Raw genomic sequence first — 19635 nt, 5'->3', positions numbered from 1 at the left:
ACCAAGGTGTTATTTTGGCATAAGAGAGTGGCAAGATACAAGTGGAAGAAAAGACAAGGCGAGTCTCTTGTTTTCGTGGGGCTTCTTAACTGGCATATTAACTGATCAGGCCTGCTAAGGATAATGCTTTGCGCAATTATTTTCATGGTATAAATTGCATATCCTTCTAGTCTCAGGCAAGACGTTTTTATTCCAGCCAGAGAGCAAGAGCCTAAGTACTCTCCGCCATAGTATTCTTAACAGGTTCCTGTAAGGATTTTAGTTCATTGCATATGCTTTGTGGAATTCGCTGCCATCCTTTTTTTTTTTTAAACCTATTTTAAGTCATACAAAGTATCTATCAGGTTTTGTTGTTACTTAAAACAAACCCACCTCTTAATACTGTCCCTTATTCTTGCCATTTCACACTTTCTTGTTCTTTCATGTATACTATATTTCATTAAATGAAGGTTTCATTTAATCCTTCTGTCACACCTGAGGTAGGTGGTATCATTCCCATTTGAAAGATGAAAGAGGCTATATAATAGAGTGCTTAGGAGCCAGGATGGGAGCACTGGAGGCAGAATGCCTATATTCAAATCCTCATTCTGCCATTTACTAATTGTTTTGTGAGTTTTGCGAGTTTTGCTCACAAAACAATTTTTTGTGAGTTATTGAACTTCTGTAGGTCATATGTTTTCTCTTGTCCAAAGTGGTGATTGTAATAATATTATAGAGTTGTTTTAAATAAGTTGACTAAAAGTAAAATTCTTAGAAACATGCTTGCACATAGTAAGTCCTCAGTAAGTGTTTAACTGTTACTGTTGTTTATAGATCATGAGAATTGAGTAAGGTTAAGAAGTCCAGAGCCTTCCAGCTTGTAAGTGTTAGAGCCAATGATTACATATAGGTGATCTGAATCTAAGTCCTACTTGCTAATTTATCTAGTTGCCTTTACCATATTTTGTTACATGTTTATTTACTTATTGGACGTAAAATTATTAGCCTTCTAAACTTTCATTTAAATATGGATCGGCTGAATGCAGTGGCTCACACCTATAATCCCAGGACTTTGGAGGCTGAGGTAGGAGGGAATTGCTTGAGGTCAGGAGTTCGAGGCTGCACTAAGCTGTGATTGTGCCACTGCACTCCATTGGTGACAGAGTGAGACCCTGTCTGAAAAAATAAATGCGGGCCAGACCGTAGACCAAGTAGTTATAGCAAAAGAGAGTTTCTAAATTCCATGCAACAGAACTTCCATTCTTAAACCCAGTTTTTTGCTTTAATCCACTGGTGCCCAATCCTTAGCAGTTGTACACCAGACTTATGAGCTATGAGGGGAAAATGACAATGGAAAACATAGATTTAATGCAAAATAACTGAAAAAAAGAGAAAACAAAACAATGCAAAAAACAATAAAAAAAATTAACAGAAATTAACTTGAGTGTGATAAAATAAACAGCTAAAAGCAAACAACATCTGAGCGAAAAGATAATCAAAAAAGTGACTATTCTTATAGAACAGACTGCTTGATAGGAACTTTTTAAAAACTTGTTTTAAAACTTTTTTTAAAGATAAATGAAAAAGAATAGGCATTCACAAAAGAGAAGGGCTCATGACTGATAAATATTTGAAAACATTAGCCTCACTAATCAGAGAAGCTTAGAGTGATAAAATTTTGATAATACAATTTACAAAATAAGAACATTTACGTTGAAACTGTGCTATTAGGGATATGGTGAAATGGGACCCACACATTCCTGATTGGAATGCCAGTTGATAAAACTACTAATCTCCATGAAGAACCTTAAAAATGTTCCTAGTCTTTGGCTAATTAATGTTCCATGTGAGAATATAAACCAAAGAAAAAAATGACAACTGGATAAAAGTGTATTATATAAGGATTCACTACAGCATTGTCTATAATAATAGAAAATACTTGGAACATGCCCAGCAAGAAGGATAGTTAAATGACTGTACATTTATTGCAATATCTGTTAAAATAGTTTTGAAAAACTTCAATGACCTTGGAGAGAGATGAAGTAATATCAGTAATACCGGCGGGGGTGGGGGTAGGGAGGTAATAAAAAACAAGATTCAAAATTGCAACACTTTAACCTCTAATGTCAAGCTGTAGACCTAGTCTTGAGAACAGTTCATTCTGGACAAATACTTACTGAGTTGCTCTTAAATGTTTGATTTACTGAGTACCTACTATAAAAATAAATACGGCAAAACCCCTTTTGAAACCACATTCTCCTTCCCTTTGTAGTAGTGACCTCCCGATTTTTCTATTCCTCCTTCAAGCAAACTCCTCAAAAAAATTGTCTATAATGCCATCTCCCAATTTCTTACCTCCCAGTCTTTCCTGAACCTAATTGTGCTTTTGTCCTGGGTTATTACGCTGAAATTGGTTTATCAAGGCTCCAGTGACCTCCAGTGGTCAGGTTCTCACTCTCATCTTCCTTTACATGTCAGCATTTGACAGTTGATCACTTCCTCCTCTTTGAAATATTTTCTTCTCTTTATCCCAATAAACTATATACATGGTTCCTCCCTGCCCCCACCGCCTCACTAGTTGCTCTTTCTTGACCTGCTTTGATAGCTTCTCTGCCCTGATTTTTTTTTTTTTTTTTTAGTCAATATGGAGAATTGTGTTGTATTTTTTTATATTTTGGTAAAATACACATAACTTATACCAACGTAATTATTTTTAAGTATACAATTCAGTAAAATTAAGTACATTCACATTGTTGTGCAGACTTCACCAACATCCGTTTCCAGAACTCTTCATTTTATGTAACTGAAACTTGATTCCATTAAACAGTAATTCCCCATCCCCCTTCTCGGCCCCCAACAACCACCATTCTACTTTCTGCCTCTGAATTTTTTTACTACAATAGGTACTTCATATAGATTAGGGATACCTACCTATATGTCAAAATTGCAAACTTCTGTGCATCAAAGAACACATCAAGGTTGAGCATCCCTAATCCTAAAATCCAAAATCCATAACTTTTGAGTGCTGATATGACACCAGAAGTGGAACATTCGATATCTTTCCCCATGTGTGTTGCAGTCAAAATAGTAGTCAAAACTTTGTTTCATGCACACAATTGTTAAACATACTGTATTAAATTACTTTCAAGCTATGTGTATGAAGTGTTTATGAAACATAGAAGAATTTTGTGTTTAGACTTGGGTCCCATTCCCATTAGAGCTCATTGTGTATATACAGATATTCCAAAATCTGAAAATATTTGAAATCTGAAGCCCTTCTGTTCCCAGAGGGATACTCAACCTGTAGTCCAATTTATCTGTTTTTTTCTCTGGTTACCTGTGCTTTTGGTGTTTATCCAAGCAATCATTGCCAAATCCATTGTCATATATCTTTCCTCCTATGTTTTCTTCCAAGAATATTATGGTTTTACTTTCTCTCATTTAGTCTTTGATCCATTTTGAGTTAATTTTTGTTTATGGTGGGCCCAGTGAAGAGGGCCCAACTCTTCATTCTTTTACATGTGGGTATCCAGTTTTCCTAGCACTATTTATTGAAAAGACCATCCTTTCCCAATTGAATAGACTTGGCCTCATTTTCAAAATCATTTGACCATACATGTGAGGGATTTATTTCTGGGTTATTTTATAAATTTTAATATGTTTTCTTTTTCATCCTGTTCAAAATACCAATTTCCCTTTTGATTTCTTCTTTGAACTATGGATTATTTAGAAATACGTTGTTTAGTTTCTAAATATTTGGGGATTTTCTTGATCTTTCTGTTACTGGTTTCTAATTTAATGCCATAGTAGTCAGAAAACATACTTTGTATGATTTAAATTTCTTCAAATTTATTGAGACTTACTTTATAATTTAGAATATGGTCTGTCTTGGTAAATGTTTTGTGTGCACTTGAAAATATTGTATATTCCTTCATTGTTGGAAAAAGTACAGTCATACATCACTTAACAGGGATATGTTCAGAGAAATATATCATTAGGCGATTTGTTAATCTCTAAGTAGCTTATTTCTTTTTAGATACTTTTGCAAGTGATTTTTTTTTCATTTTATTTTCCACTTGTTTGCCAATATATAGAAATACAGTCACACATCATTTAACAACATATCTCCTAGCTATTGTCAAACCACTGCAGTCCAGCCTGGGCAACAGAGTGAGACCCTGTCTCTAAAGTAAGTAAGTAAATAAATAAAGTAAATCATTCAATTCAACCTTAGCTTACTGTAACTTTCTTACTTTATAAACTTTTTGACTCCAGTAATAACACTTAGCTTAAAACACAAACACATTGTCCATGTGTTGAAAAATATTTCCTTTCTTTATATCCTTATTTTTTTTCTATTTTTAAAATGTTTTACTGTTTTTAACTTTTAAAACATTTTTGTTAAAAACTAAGACACAAACACACATATTCACCAAGGCCTGCACTGGTTCAGGATCATTAAGATGTCACTAGGCAATAGGAATTTTTCAGCTCCATTATAATCCTACAGCACCACCATCACATATGCGGTCTAAACAATGAGGACTAAAACAATGTCATGCAGTACCTGGCTGTATTCTGTAAATGTCGATTAGATCCAATTGATTGATGGTATTGTTTAGTTCACCTACAGCCTTACTGATTTTCTGCCTGCTGGATCTGTCAGTTACTGACAGGGGTGTTGAGGGTTCCAGGCATAATAATGGATTCATCTGTTTCTCCTTGCGGTATCCGTTTTTGCCTCATGTATTTCGACACTGTTGTTAGATGCATGCACATTAAGAATTGTTATGTCTTCTTGGAGAATCGATGCCTTTATCGTTATGTAATACTCTTCTTCATACCTGATAACTTCTCTTACTCTTAAGCCTGCTTTGTTTCAGAATAATATAGCTACTCTTAACTTTCTTTTTATTAGTGTTAGTATGATATATTTTTCTTCATCTCTTTACTTTTAATCTGTGTACAGTAGTCCCCACTTACCCATGGAGGATACATTTCAGTATCCTCTGTGGATGCCTGAAACCGCAGATATAGTACCAAACCTTAAGTGTACTATGTTTTTTCCTGTACATACCTATAATAAAGTTTAATTTATAAATTAGAGTAAGAGACTGACAGTAATACCTAATAATAGAACAATTCTAACAATATGCTTTATTAAAAGTTATGTGAATGTAGTCTCTCTCAATATTGTAATATTTTTCAGATACCTATTGACTGTGAGTCACTGAAATTGCAAAAAGCAAAACCATGGATGGGGGTCTACTGTATTTATATTTAAAGTGAGTTTCTTACAGACAACATATAGTTGGGTCTTGTTTTTTTAGTCCATCCCGACAGTCCTTTAATTGTTGTTGGATTAATATGTATCTACCATATCTGTTACTCTTTTCTATTCATTGCCCTCCCTTTTTCTTTTTTTGCCTTTTGGTTTCAATTGAACATTTTATGTTACTTCATTTTTTCTCCTCGCTTACTGTATTGATTATACTTGTTTTTATTTTTTTTTACTAGTTGCCCTTGAATTTGCAGTATACGTTTACAACTAATCCAAGCCCACTTTCATATAACATAGCACTTCATGTGTAGTGCAAGTACCTTGGAACAGAGTATTCTCAATTACTTACACCAGTCCTTATAACATTGCTGTCATTCATTTTACTTATCCATAAGCTATGGTCACCTAATAACTTGTTGCAATTATTTTGAACAAACTGTATCTGTTTACATTGATAAAGGATAAGAAAAGTAAAAGTAAAGTTTCCCATCTAAGTAGTTTTCCTTCTTTTTGAAGAAATTTTCACATTTCTTGCAAGTCATGTCTGCTGGTGACAAATTCTCTTAATTTTTGTTTTGAGAATGTCTGCATTTCTCCGTCATTTGGAGTATAGTGTCACTTGATACAGAGTTGTAACTTGGTGGTTTTTTTCTGGGAACACTTTAAATATTTTACTTCACTCTCTTCTTGCTTTCCTGGTTTCTGAAAAGTCTGATGCAATACTTCTCTGTTCTGCTATAGTTAAGATGTTTTTTCCACCCTCTGGCTTTCAGCATTTTCTCTTTGCCTTGATTTTATGCAGTCTGAAATAATACCTAAGTGTAGATGTTTTGTCATTTATCTTGGTTAGTGTTCTCTGAACTTCCTGGGTCTGTGATTTGGTGTCTATCCTCTATTTTTTAGCAGTCTTTTTTTTTTTTCTCCCAACTTGTCTCTGTTTGGCCCTGTCTTCAAAACGTATGTGGAAGTTAACCAATTCTTACTACCTCCACTGCTACTCCTTTGGTGGGCATTCCTATCTCTTGTGTTATTTCAGTTGCCTTCTAGTTCTTCCTGATTCTGCCCTTGACCTTCTCTTTTATAATCAGAGAGATCTTTTAAAAATTTCAGTGGAAACTTGACATCCTCTGCTCAAAATTGTCCAGTGGCTTCCCGTGCATACCAAGTAAAAGCTAAAGTCCTTACCATGGCCTAAAAGCCTGTATTTAGCTCTCTGTTTAATCTCTTACCTTCTCTTCTCCTGATGACTTCCTCATTGTCCTCCAATTATAGTGCCCTATTTGTTCCTTATTGAAGTCACCTGGCATCTCAAGGCTTTTCGGCTTCCCTCAGATGTCTGCCCAACTCTGTTCTCTAACTGCCTGTCATCTTTAGTTGTTTGCTCAAAGATCATTCTTTTCTATATTATAAACCTACATGCCATATGGATTACAATCTCCCCATTGCTTTATGTTTTCTGGAACACTTTACCAGCTGACTTGTTTCTGGCAGGAGAGTGCATGGCGCATTGGAGAAGATGTAAGAGAGCCAGTTGGCTGGAGTGTTGAGAATGAGAGGGAGCACTGTTGTGAAATAACAGTTAGGGACCCAGCTGTGCAGACCCTTGTAAGCCATGTTAACATCTTTGGTCTTTAAGGGAAATGGGAAATCACTGAAGTACCTGAACTGAAGGGATTTGGAGGAGGTCACTAAGTGATTAAATTTGTCATTTCACAAAGTTCATTTTAGCTTCCTTTTGAATATATTGGAAGGGGGAAATATTGGATGTAGGGAGATCAGATGAGAGGCTATTGTAGTGATCCAGGTGTAAGCTTATGGTAGCTTATTTAGTCTGTTATGGTTGATGGACATACAAAGAGAATGTTTGAAACTCCCTGATTATCTGAAGAAATCTATTTATATACATCTGTGGTCAGCGATTCATAACTCCTGATTGCCAGGTTAAGATTTCCAATTTAGGGGCGGGGCACAGTGGCTGACGCCTGTAATCCCAGCACTTTGGGAGGCCGAGGGAGGGGGATCGTGAGGTCAGGAGTTCGAGACCAGCCTGACCAACATGGTGAAACCCTGTCTCTACTAAAAATACAAAAAATTAGCCAGGCGTGGTGGCACATGCCTGTAATCCCAGCTACTCAGGAGGCTGAGACAGGAGAATCACTTGAACCCGGGAGGTGGAGCTTTCAGTGCGCCGAGATTGCACCACTGCACTCCAGCCTGGGCGAAAGAATGAGACTCCGTCTCAGGAAAAGAAAACAATTTCCAATTTAGAGGATCTCTTTTTGGTTCCATGGTAAGAAAGTAGAATGGCTTTCCCAATGTAATTCTTCAGAATAAATTCTAGAAATTCTGTTAGTCAAATAGTTACGTATCTCTTTTTGTGTATGTCTTAGCATTTGGCACGAAATCAAAGGTTCCTAATTAAGCTAATTATTATTTAATAGTCATTTCTAGATCCTGTTCAAATTAATTCATCTCTCATGAAGGCAAGACTTTAACTAATTTCCTTGTTTTTCCCAGCCTTCTCTCATCTGAAAAAATTAACTTGATCAGGACTAAGATTGTTCTTCAATCAGATGTTTTCAAGACAAAGGTGTCTATATAGGTGTTATTTCTCTTCACAAAACTAATAGCTCTGGGAACAAAAATTTGTGTAGCACAGTAGCACTTACAAGGATAGGAAACTCGTAACACTCTGGCCATCCTTAAAGAGATTTGAAGCTGTTATATGAGCAAACAGATTTAATAAACAGGGATTCTAATAGTAGTTTTCTAATGTGGCAATGTTTATAATAAACTAAAACATTGATTCTCTCTTCTCACTTTAGTTTGGGAAGGAAAAAAGCATTAAGCTTCTGTACCTGAAATATGTTATTAAATATATTGTTTACTTATCAGAAACCAGTAAGGTATCTTAGTCCAGTTTTGTTGTATAAATAAAGAAGTTGAATATTAATGAGGACAAATGACTTGTCCAGGCTAATGTAACTTCTAGATCCTGATTTTGGACCCAGATATTCCTTCAAAAGGCTCTTTGGTTTTTGTTGTTGTTGTTGTTGTTGTTTTGAGACGGAGTCTCGTTCTGTTGCCAGGCTGGAGCCAATGTCGTGATCTCGGCTGACTGCAACCTCTGACTCCCTGGTTCTAGTGATTCTTCTGCCTCAGCCTCGTGAGTAGCTGGAATTACAGGCAAGAGCCACCACGCCAAGCTAATTTTTGTATATTTAGTAGAGACGGGGTTTCACCATGTCGGCCAGGATGGTCACGATCTCCTGACCCTCATGATCCACCCTCCTTGGCCTCCCAAAGTGCTGGCATTACAGGCGTGAGCCTCTGTGCCTGGCCAAGGCTCTTTGTTTTTGATCAGAGGTTGTTAGTTTGGGTTCCCTGGTCTCCAACATCCCTCACTTCCCCCAGCGTATATATTCTTTTCAAAGAACTGCACTTACTAGATTAAGGAATCCAATAAAGTTAAGAATCAATAAATTTGATTATACTGCCTCCTGATTTGGGGTTCCTAATCTGACAGTGCTTTCCATTCTTGTCTTACATTACCTTTCCAAAATTCTTCTCAAAATACCAGTAACACTCTAGTTACGTTAATAAAGTAGTGATAGTAGTATCTTTTTTAAGTGGACAGTTGCCAGGCACTCTCCTAAGTGCTACATATGCATTATCTAATTTGGTGTTCACAGCAACATTGCTGAACTATGTCCCTTACTTTAAGATTAGCCCCCTACCTAAAGGGTCTCACCAGATTTTAAAGATTGCTTGGATTAATTGAATTACCGAATATAGTGGAAAAAGTCTTAGGCATTAGTGTTAGATAAAACCTAGCTTTGAATCCAAGATCAGCCCTTTTTTTCTTTCATTCAATAAATGTTTATTGAGCATCTACTGTTTCCCAACTATTGTTCTGGGCAGTAGGAATGGCATCTATAATTTATCTGCATTTTGAAGGGAAGAAAATATCTGCCTTGAAGATTGCTAAAGGCTAAGAAAAAGGCACTTAGAAAAAAAGTTTGCTTCCTTGCCCTCCTAACTGATCTTCCTTCTCTAGTTTTTCATTCTTCTGTTGCAATCTACAGAGTACTCATAGAGCTTTCATGTTTCTCTTCAAGCTCTTGTTCAAAAGCCTTAGGTGGCTTTTCTCATCTGATAGGAAAATTTCAAGTTCATAGGATGTCATAGAGGAACTTTTATAGCCTGCTATTTAAAACCATATATGGGCCAGGCACAGTGGCTCACGCCTGTAATCCCAGCACTTTGGGAGGCCAGGGAGGGCAGATCACCTGAGATCAGGAGTTCATTACCAGCCTGACCAGCATGGTAAAACCCTGTCTACTATAAATACAAAAAAATTAGCTGGGCGTGGTGGCACATGCCTGTAGTCCCAGCTACTTGGGAGGCTAGTGCCGAAGAATCGCTTGAACCAAGGAGGCGGAGGTTGCCGTAAGCTGAGATTGCACCACTGCACTCTAGCCTGGGCGACAAAGTGAGACTCCGTCTCCAAAACACACACACACACACACACACACACACACACACGTACTAAGTCCTTTCCTCTCTCAGCCTTTCACAGTAAATGCTCAGGCCACCTAGACTTTTTTAAAAATACAGTTTTTCCATTAGATCATCACAGATCACGGAGTTTCTTGAATCTCTGCCTTTTTTCAGGAATTCCATGTCTATAACATTCTGTCTACCTACACCCCCTTCCTCTCCCTGGGTTTCAAGAAGTACATACAAAGTACACAGAGAAAAATGTCTTTTCTTTCCATGTCCCGTCATTCCTCAGCTTCCTTCCCAAAGGTATTCTATGCATATACAAGTTTATGTACATGAATGAATACAGGCCATTTAGCATGTTAGATTGTGAACCCTGAAAGCAGGTTGCCTGAGTTTAAATCGTGGCTTTTCTTCCTAGATATGTGACTTTGGGGATATTACTAGTATCTGCCTCGTAAGCTTATTGTGAGGATTTCTTACAGCACTTCCTGGCACATGGTAAGCACTCAGTAAATGTTTGCCATTATTATTGTTGTGTTGTTGTTATATAACAGCATAATATATTCAAAAGAGAGCAACATTTAAAATCTAGAGACGTAGGTTTGAATACAGCTTCCCAGTTACTTTATGCTTAAGTCATTTAATCCAAGTTAAGCCTTGTATGTTTCTTTATAGTGGGGGTAATGACATATAGTTTTGGTTTTGATTACCTAAAATATAAAAAGTTTCGAAAGTGCTTTGAAAGTGACAGAATGATATATAAAATTTAGTTGCTGTTGGTTACATGTTTTTACTTTCCCTTCAAGAAAAGGTTATAACATTTTAGCTGGGTAATAGTTTAAGAAACAAAGATACCAGAAACTTTAGTTATAATTATGCATTTTTGCTTACAATTATTCCAAATTCATACTTTTTGAAGCTTTGGCATGCTTTAGTTTTGGTCATATATAGTTTATGTGGCAGTGCTGTTAAGGGAATAAAGTTAGAGTGAATACCTCTATTTATGGAAATGTATCTATCAAGATTCCAGAATTGGCATACTTAACTATACTTGGCATAATTTAGTACACCTGGCCAAATGTATCTTTTAAGGAAAATAATGTATTTTGGTCAACCTAGAAAGTATTAGTCATGGCCTTAAAATTTTTCTGCATGGTTTACAAATGTTTTGTCTGCGATGATTAATAGTTACTGAAGAATATTCACTTAAGTAGATGGTAAGACATGTAAACAGCAGTCTTTCATTTCCATTTCTCTTAGTCAAACATTTACTGGTGATGTGCTTTTGATCATTTGCTATGTTGCTAAAACAGGATACGCATTCACTGTTTTTTTTGACAGCTCATGGATCCAAGAGCACATGTAGTTCCTAAAGGCACAGAGTATAGGATATTTTTGGATACCATGATATTCACCCCTTATTCTGGTAATTAGAAACATTCCCAGTATTAAACATTTAGGAGGAAAAGTTACAGTCAAAGGAGACCATCTTTCTTTTAAATCATTTTAATATGAAGAATATATTTTACTTTGGAGATTTAAAATGATTTAAAGTAACAATTTTAGTAACCTTTGGGTTTGTCTTGAAAGTATTTTCATTTGTTTCTAAAATACTTGTTTCTCTGAAGAGAGAAGATGGCTCAATCTGATGACATATGTAACCTTGATGACTGACAGTTTAAACTGAAATCAACAAAGGGAGAATATTTTTTTTAATGCATTGAGACAAAGCATACAGGAAAGATGTAATTTTGTATAATCTTTTGTTGAAGTCTTCAAAACAGTACAAGTGTTGTTTGCCTCATGACATGAAAATTCACAGTAGGGTAAACAAAGCTGTTATATTTGAATTTCACAAAAATGTTTACTTTCTTAGTTATCTTTCAGAAAAAAATTCAGAATGATGACTCTCTTCTCAAATTAAGTATTTATACTAATACTGCAAAAACTATCATTTAGGGATTATTTGTACAGTTCTGTGTGGCAATGCACAGCCATGCAACATGTGCATGTGTTTATTAGTTTCCATACGTGCATGTATTTATTAGTTTCCATACGTAAAATCTGGAATCATTGAAACAATCTGTCGTAGACTTTTTTTGATAACGAATTAGATTAAAAACTCCTTATGTATAACAACATGGTAGTCATTGAATGTAAGACCTCAGGTCACATTGCAGATATTCTAAAAATAGAATGTAAATTAGTTTTTACTAATTACAGGTTTTAACAGTAATTCTGAGATTATTATATGTGGCAAATAATTTGTGTGATATTCAACAGTCTAATTTAGGTAAATCACAGAGATTTACAGAAAGCATTGATTTGCATCTGTGATCAGTATTGCTTAGGAAAAATGTCCAATACTATAAGAGTATATAAAGTTTTGACTCAAAGGGGTCAGGGAAGGATATCTTATGGAATTAATACTTGGGCTCAGGTCCAAGGAAAAGAGCAGGCATTATTAACTAAGTGAAGAAGGAAGAAGTCATTGTAGGCAAAGGGAATAGCTTCTGCAAAAGCCCTGTGGCAGAAGGGAGCATATCAGGTTTAAGAAACTGAAAGATGGCCAGTGTGACTGTCATAGAGAGTAAATAGGGATATGGAGCAAGACGAAGTGGATACAGGCCAAATCATTAGGAGCTTTGAGGACTTGGAGTTTAATCTTTACCCTATGAGCAAAATGAAATCATTGAATTTTCTGTTTTGAAAAGACCATTCTGGCTGCAGTGTAGAGGAACCCAAGTGAGCAACAATGGACCAGTTAAGAGGCTATTTCAGTAGTCCCAGGAGGTTGCTTAGACTAGAGTCATATAGTGGAAAAGAAAAGGAACTGACAGATTCTTTGCCTGGAGGGTAGTGGTTCTTTGCCCAGGTGATTCTGACACTCCTACCCTCCTCTCCTGTTTCTCTACTCTTTAAAAAAATGGTGATAGAAAATACAAAGTAGTATTCTGTGATTAAATTATCACACTATTATAGATTATATTGTTGATAATAAACTAATATTCATAATTTTATGTTGAGAATATTATAAAGAAATGTTTTCATCACATATAGGTTCATGGCTGGGCGCAGTGGCTCACTCCTGTAATCCCAGCACTTTGGGAGGCCGAGGCGGCCGGATCACTTGACGCAGGAGTTCGAGACCAGCCTGGCTAACATGGTGAAACTCCGTCTCTACTAAAAATACAAATTAGCTGGGCATGGTGACCCGCACCTATAATCCCAGTTCTTGGGAGGCTGAGGCGGGAGAATTGCTTGAACCTGGGAGGCGGAGGTTGCAGTGAGCCAAGATCGCGCCATCGCACTCCAGCCTGGGCAAAAAGAGCAAAATTCCGTCTCAAAAAAAAAAAAAAAAAAAAAAAAAGTAGGTTTATGACTTCTCACTTGTGAAGATGTGTATATTGGCCATGTGAGATTTTTTAAATGAAGGTCCCTTTTACAACTGTAAACCTAAAGGAACAATATCAAGGAACTGACATTTATGAGACATGTTCAAAGGCTAAAAAGTAAGTGAAAGCTAGAACCAGCACTCAGAGCCTATTTTTGTCTTGATGGCACCTACTGAACTAGCTAAACCTGGGCTTATGGTTTCATTGCCTTCACAGACATAAGAGGATAGGAGACGAAGCTCAGTCTATGAGGAGACATCCCACCGAGTGTCTGTGCACCCCTCCCCACGCATCTTCCTGCCAACTGCAAGGAAACTAGACTGTCGCAAATGTTGGCACTAAGTTGAAGTGGGGGTGCAAGTTTGGGGGTTGTTATTCTTTGACATTTTATAGTTACACCCTAGCCTTTATGTTTCCATATCTAAATCGCACTTTCTGGGTTAGCCCAAAAATATCTTAAAATTTGACTATGGTTCAAAGTAATTCTGGTCACTAGTAACCCCAGGCACTTGGCAGAAGCAAATGCACATCACAGTAAAAGATTACAGAACTCTAAAAGAAAAAGACACTGAAAATATGAACTAGCCAAGATAACAGACAACTGAATTGGACTCCCATTGACTTCATATTTTGGAATTATTAGACAAGAATTTAAAATCAGTGTGTTTGGCAAGGTAAAGATTAAAAATATAAGAATGGTGGGATTATGATAGCTAACATTTTGTAGCTATCAGTTGGAACCTTGAACTGTTCCAGTACTTTATGTGTTAATTAACCCTCACAAAACTCTAAAGTAGGGATTATTATTATCCCCATTTTACAGGTGAAGGAATGAAGCAGAGAATGGGGATATAACTTGACCAAGGTTAGTAAAGTGGTAGAACCAGGATTCTAGCCAGGCAGTATGGGTCCTAAAGTCAGGCTTTTAACCATTTTACTATACTGAGAAAGATAATGAGATTATGAGAAGTTACAAATAGCTTTTTTGTGGGTGGGGGGAGAACTTTTAGAAATGAAATATGTAGACTGGGCACAGTGACACACATCTGTAATCCCAGCACTTTGGGAGGCCAAGGCAGGTGGATCACTTAAGCCCAAGGAATTCGAGACCAGCCTGGGCAACATGGTGAAATCCCATCTCTACAAAAAAATACAAAAATTAGCTGGGCATAGTGGTGTGTGCCTATAGTCCCAGCTATTTGGGAGGTTGAGGTATGAGGATCCCTTGAGTCTAGGAGGTCAAGGCTGCAGTGAACTGTGCCACTGCACTCCAGCCTGGGCAACAGAATGAGACCAAAGTTAACCAAATAAAAGAGACAGAAATGGAAAATTCATAAAAAGAAAAGAAAATTGGACAACCATAGCCTAAATTGCTAGTTTTCCCTGATACCATTCTGTGGTTAATAAGTAGTGGATATATTAGTTGGATGCTCTGTTGCCTAGCTAAAACTTCCATTTCATTGCCTTCCTGATAGTAAGGTTTGACTATGTGACAAGGCTTTGGTAATTTGGGATGCAAATTGAAATATGTGTAACTTCTAGGTCATGCCTGTAAGAGGAAAGGGGATATGCCATTTTCTTTCTCTTTCTTCCTTTCTGTGAACTGGAATGTAAACATGGCGATGAGATATTTTTCCCTATGTAGAAGACGGCAGTACTCTTAAGGATGATAGAGCAATAAGACATAAGAGCCTGGCTGTCTCAGACTGCCTAGCTGCCAAACAAGACTGTCCTGTGAGAGGAAAATAACCCTGAATTTTGGTTAAGCCACTTTTGAGTCTCTTATTAACAGCAGCCTTGTCTACGTCTTAACTATTCCAAGAAGAGCATGAAAAGGTCTAATAACCAGAATTTCAGATATGAGGAAAAGCCAAGTAGATACAGTATTTAAGGAGATTTCAATGAGAATTTCCAAAACTGCAAAAAGATACAAATTCAAGAAGTCAAATAAATCCTAATCAGAGTAAATAGAAATCTAAACCTAAAGTCTTCATAGTTAAATTTGCAGATGATCAGAGATCTCAAAAATAACCAGAAGGGACAAGACAGATCACTTTCAAAAGCTCTGCAATTAGGCTAGCAGCTGACTTATTGAAAGGAAAGTAGAAATCAAAAGACGGTAGAATAGTAACTACAGTGTACTCAGCGTAAATAACTATTAAAGCTAAAATATCTTTGAAGAGTGAAGCAAAGTTTTCAGATAAATAAAACTGGGAGTTTTTTTTTTGTTCTCACCACTTGTACAGCACTAAGAAACATTCCAAAAGATATACTTTAGGTAGAAGGAAAGTGACCCCTAATGGAGGATCTGAGATGTTAATTAGGAAAGAAAAATGGGCCCAGGCTCATTCAAGCATTCCAGTAATCCCAGCATCTTGGGAGGCCGAGGTGGGTGGATAACTTGAGCCCAAGAGTTCGAGACCCGCCTGGGCAAGATGGCAAAAACCCTGTCTCTATCAAAAATACAAAAAATTTAGCCGGACGTGGTGGCATACACCTGTAGTCCCAGCTACTCTAAAGGCTGAAGTGGGAGGATTGCTTGAGCTCAGGAGGCAGAGTTTACAGTGAGCCAAGATCATGCCACTGCACTCCAGCCTAAGTGACAGAGTTGAGACTCTTTCAAAAACAAAAACAAAAACAAAAATGGCTGCAATTATTGAGGCAGGTATCCAACTTAAGTTGGAAAAGCATTAGAATAAACTAAAGAAATGAAATAAATAATAAACATAAAAGCAGAAATTAAAGAAATAGAAAAGAGGTCTACAATGAAACATCAACACAACCAAAGTTGGGTTTTTTTGAAAAAGACTAGTAAAAGTAACCAACCTGGTAAAATTGACCAAAAGTGAAAGAGGAGGGGCAGAGATAAACAATATGAATGAAAAAGGAGATATAACTAAAAATGTGGCAGATTTTTATAAAAGAGAGAAAAGTGCATACACTAGCACATTTTTGTTCAGGGAATAATTTCAAATGGTAGATTATTGTATCTGTTGTCATAATAGTACATCAAGCCTATCAAGACCACTTGTCAAACTTGCCAAAAATTTTACTCTTGAATATGTGAGATGGTTGGATTAAATATTTTAATCCTTTACTTGAATATTTGGAGAATTACAAAGGTGCAATGAATCAGTCATACTTTACTAAAGATTGTGGTAAAGATTTATTTGGGGATATAGATATGGATACATTTCTTTAAAACAGTAGAATATGTGTTCCCTTTTGATGCATAAGGAAGAAGAGGGGAAATACGTAAACCTGGGAAATTGTGGAAACCTTGTATTTTTAAAAGTGTTTTTTAAAAAAGTATTACTAGTAAGTTTTTGGTGCTTATACCAAAAAGTGATGGCACAGTACTGAGAATGATCCATAATTTAGTGTTTCTTTCTCTTAAAATTCTGATGAGCTTTATATTATATATTCACACTGTTCAGTGAACTAAATAGTGTACTTAGGCAAGACATGGATGTACCAGGGCAAGCCCCTTGTTTTCTGGAGGACTGGTAGCAAATAGTGGTAGCACTTTTGTAAATATTATAGTTCTAAACTAGTACATAAGAAAGTCCTAGGTTGACAGACCTAGGGAACAACTGATACAGATTATAGAAGATCCAAAAAGAATTTTTTGGAGGGTGGGGAGAGATGGGAATGAAATTGATAGATTATCTGGCCGATTTGACAGGGTGGGAAATTATGTTGATAGTTCCAGAATAAACACAAATTATATGATAAAAGAAATGTAATCTTAATATACTACTTCGCTGTGTGTTAAGAGAGCTAAAATTCTCATCTATATGATAGCAATATCCAAATGCAAAAATGAAGAGATTCCCGTATGAATTTTATTTGTAAATACTAAGGGAAACACCCAAAGAAACAGGCAGGTAGAAGTTTAAAGTAGCTCTTGTAGATTGAGATTGTGACTGCTCTTTTTTTCTTTTTTTTTTTTTTTGGTTTTGTTTTTTTATTTATTTTTTATTTTTTTATTTTTTATTTTTTGCTCTTTTTTTCTTATAAGTCTTTTAGTAATATCTTCTAATTGTGCTAATCAAGCATGCATTGCTTTTAAGAGAGAGAACTAAAGCTTTTGCAGAGGAGACTAGAATGATAATAGAGTTTGAAACTTTATTATTTGAAAAAGGAGACTGTTTATGGAAAAAGAAGTGAGGAAAATAACTGTCTTCAGATACTTAAAGGAGTGTAGAATAGAAGAGGAATTCTCTTTCTTTTGTTTACATGGGCGAGTAGAGCTAAAACCACCCAATAAGTAGCCAATACCAAGAAACAGTCGTGTAAAGAAGTTTCTGAACAATTAGATTACCCAGAAATGAATTTGTCTGTTTTTTTTTTTTTCTTTTTAAGAGTCAGGGTCTTATTCTGTCACCCAGGCTGGCTGGAGTACAGTGGTGCAGTCACAGTTCCCTGCACCATAGAACTCCTGGACTCAAGCGACCCTCCAGCCTCAAAGGTGAGAGCCACCACGCCCAGCTGAAACATACTGTTGTGTGAGGATAGAATTCAAAGGGCTAGATGTCCATATCTAGATATGTTTTTAGAGTAGATTGCCACAAATGAAAGTTACTGTATTTCAGGAATTCTGTTGTTTTTAAATACTGACTTCAGCATTTAAAACAAGAAAACACAGAATCAGCTATCATAAAAAATTTGCCTCATAGAAGTCAAGTATACTGTTTTCTTTTTTTCTTTTCTTTTTTTTTTTTTTTTTTTGAGACGCTCTCTCTCTGTTACCTGGGTTGTAGTGCGGTGGCGCGATCTCGGCTTGGCTCACTGCAACCTCCGCCTCCCTGGTTCAAGCAATTCTTGTGTCTCATCCTCCCAGATGGCTGGGATTACAGGCACATGCTACTACACCTGGCTAATTTCTGTATTTTCAGTGGAGACAGGGTTCACCATGTTGGCCAGGCTAGTCTTGAACTCCTGACCTGAAGTGATCCACCTGTCTTGGCCTCCAAAAGTGCTGGGATTACAGGAGTGAGCCACCATGCCCTGCCAGCTCCAGTAATTTTTGATATGTTACATTTTAATTATTATTTAATTCAAATTGTTTAATTTCCATCTTGATTTCTTTCTTCCCCCATGGGTTATTTAGAATTCTGTTTAATTTACAAACATTTGGGGATAATGTGGTTATATTTTTATGCTGATTTCTAGTTTAATTTCATGTTGGTTAGAAATTATACTCTGTATGATTTCAGTCCATTGACATTTCTTGAGAATTGATTTATGGCTCAGCATGGTCTATTCTAGTAAATTATCCATGTACACTGGAAAAGGATGTATAGTTTGCAGTTGTTGGGTGTGGTGTTCTATATGTCTGTTAGGTTAAGTTGATTCTTTATCTGCTCAAATCTTCTATATATCCTTCCTGGTTTTGTCTTTCCTTTCTATCATTTACTGAGTAAGTTCTGTTAAATTCTGTTCACGATTCCCATTCTGTCAAGTTTTGCTTTGTATGCTTTGATTTATATTTAAATTTTATTTTTCTATTGAGTGCTGTTAATGTAAATTAATATTAATGTATTTATATACATGGATTGTCTGACATCTTTCCTTTTATTTTCAGTTTGTTGATCTGTTCTTTGTTTCTTTGAGATTGTTTTTTAGTACACTGCAAGAAATTCAAAATGTCTTGGGTATGAAATTAGGGAGTAGCTCAGCTGGGTGAATCTAAGTCTCTCATGATGTTGCAGTAAGATGGTTGCTGTCTGGGATCATCTTGAAGCCTTTATTAGTCACAGATGTAGGAAGACAGAAACAGCTGGGACTCCGGCAACCATGTCTTTCTCTGTGGTCTCTCCAAAGTGGTGACAGCATGGCAGCCTAACACTTAGGACTCCATAGATACGTATCCCCAAAGAGAAAAAATTCAGGAGGAAGCTCTGATGCCTTTTGTAACCTAGCTTAAGAATTCAGGTAGCACCATGTTGGCTGGATTTTGTTCGTTGCTAACCCTGCCTATATTCAAAGGGAGGGGAATATGTTTTTTCTTTCTACAAGCTTTTTAGGATTTTGTCTTCATGTTTAGTAGTTTGGAATTTTAACTACAATATGTTCAGGTGCAAGAATCTTTTTTCTTTCCTCTTCCCACAGTGTTTGGCATTCATTGGGTATTTGAATCTGATGATTCCTAACTTTTCTAAGTTTATCTCTGGAAATGTTATTCTACTATTACTTTGGGTCTGGTGTTTTTTCTACACTCCCATCAGATAGCTGGTGAAACCTCTGGGTCTGTCCTCTTTACCTCTTTCTTTCATACATTCCATCTCTCTGCTCTTTTGTTCAGCTCTCTCTGGTTTGTCTATTGGTATATTTATGTGATTTCATATTACCAAAAAGTTCAGTTTTTCTTTTGATGTACTCTGAAGAGCATTGTCCTTTGTTTTGGAAAGTTAAATCTTACCATGATTTCCATATTCACTCACCACAACATGCTGCCCTCCCCACCAGCAT

At 36.5% G+C, this 19635-nt stretch overlaps 1 protein-coding gene across 4 annotated transcripts in view; it reads left to right on the top strand.

Annotated features, from left to right (window-relative positions):
• Positions 1-19635, top strand: part of RAP1A (RAP1A, member of RAS oncogene family) — a 103337-nt gene that overhangs the window by 26214 nt on the left and 57488 nt on the right. Inside the window, exon 1 of one of the 4 annotated variants that reach the window (XM_023232644.2) lies at positions 10246-10264. The exons of the other annotated variants lie outside the window; for them this stretch is intronic. The gene's annotated coding sequence lies outside the window, so the exon portion shown is untranslated. Of the gene's footprint in view, positions 1-10245; positions 10265-19635 lie in introns of those variants that run through there. 4 annotated transcript variants of the gene reach the window in all.

The sequence above is a fragment of the Piliocolobus tephrosceles genome, chromosome 1 (genome assembly GCF_002776525.5).
Source record: "Piliocolobus tephrosceles isolate RC106 chromosome 1, ASM277652v3, whole genome shotgun sequence".
Taxonomy (NCBI): Eukaryota; Metazoa; Chordata; class Mammalia; order Primates; family Cercopithecidae; genus Piliocolobus; species Piliocolobus tephrosceles.
This window is presented reverse-complemented; position numbering and strand designations above follow the sequence as displayed.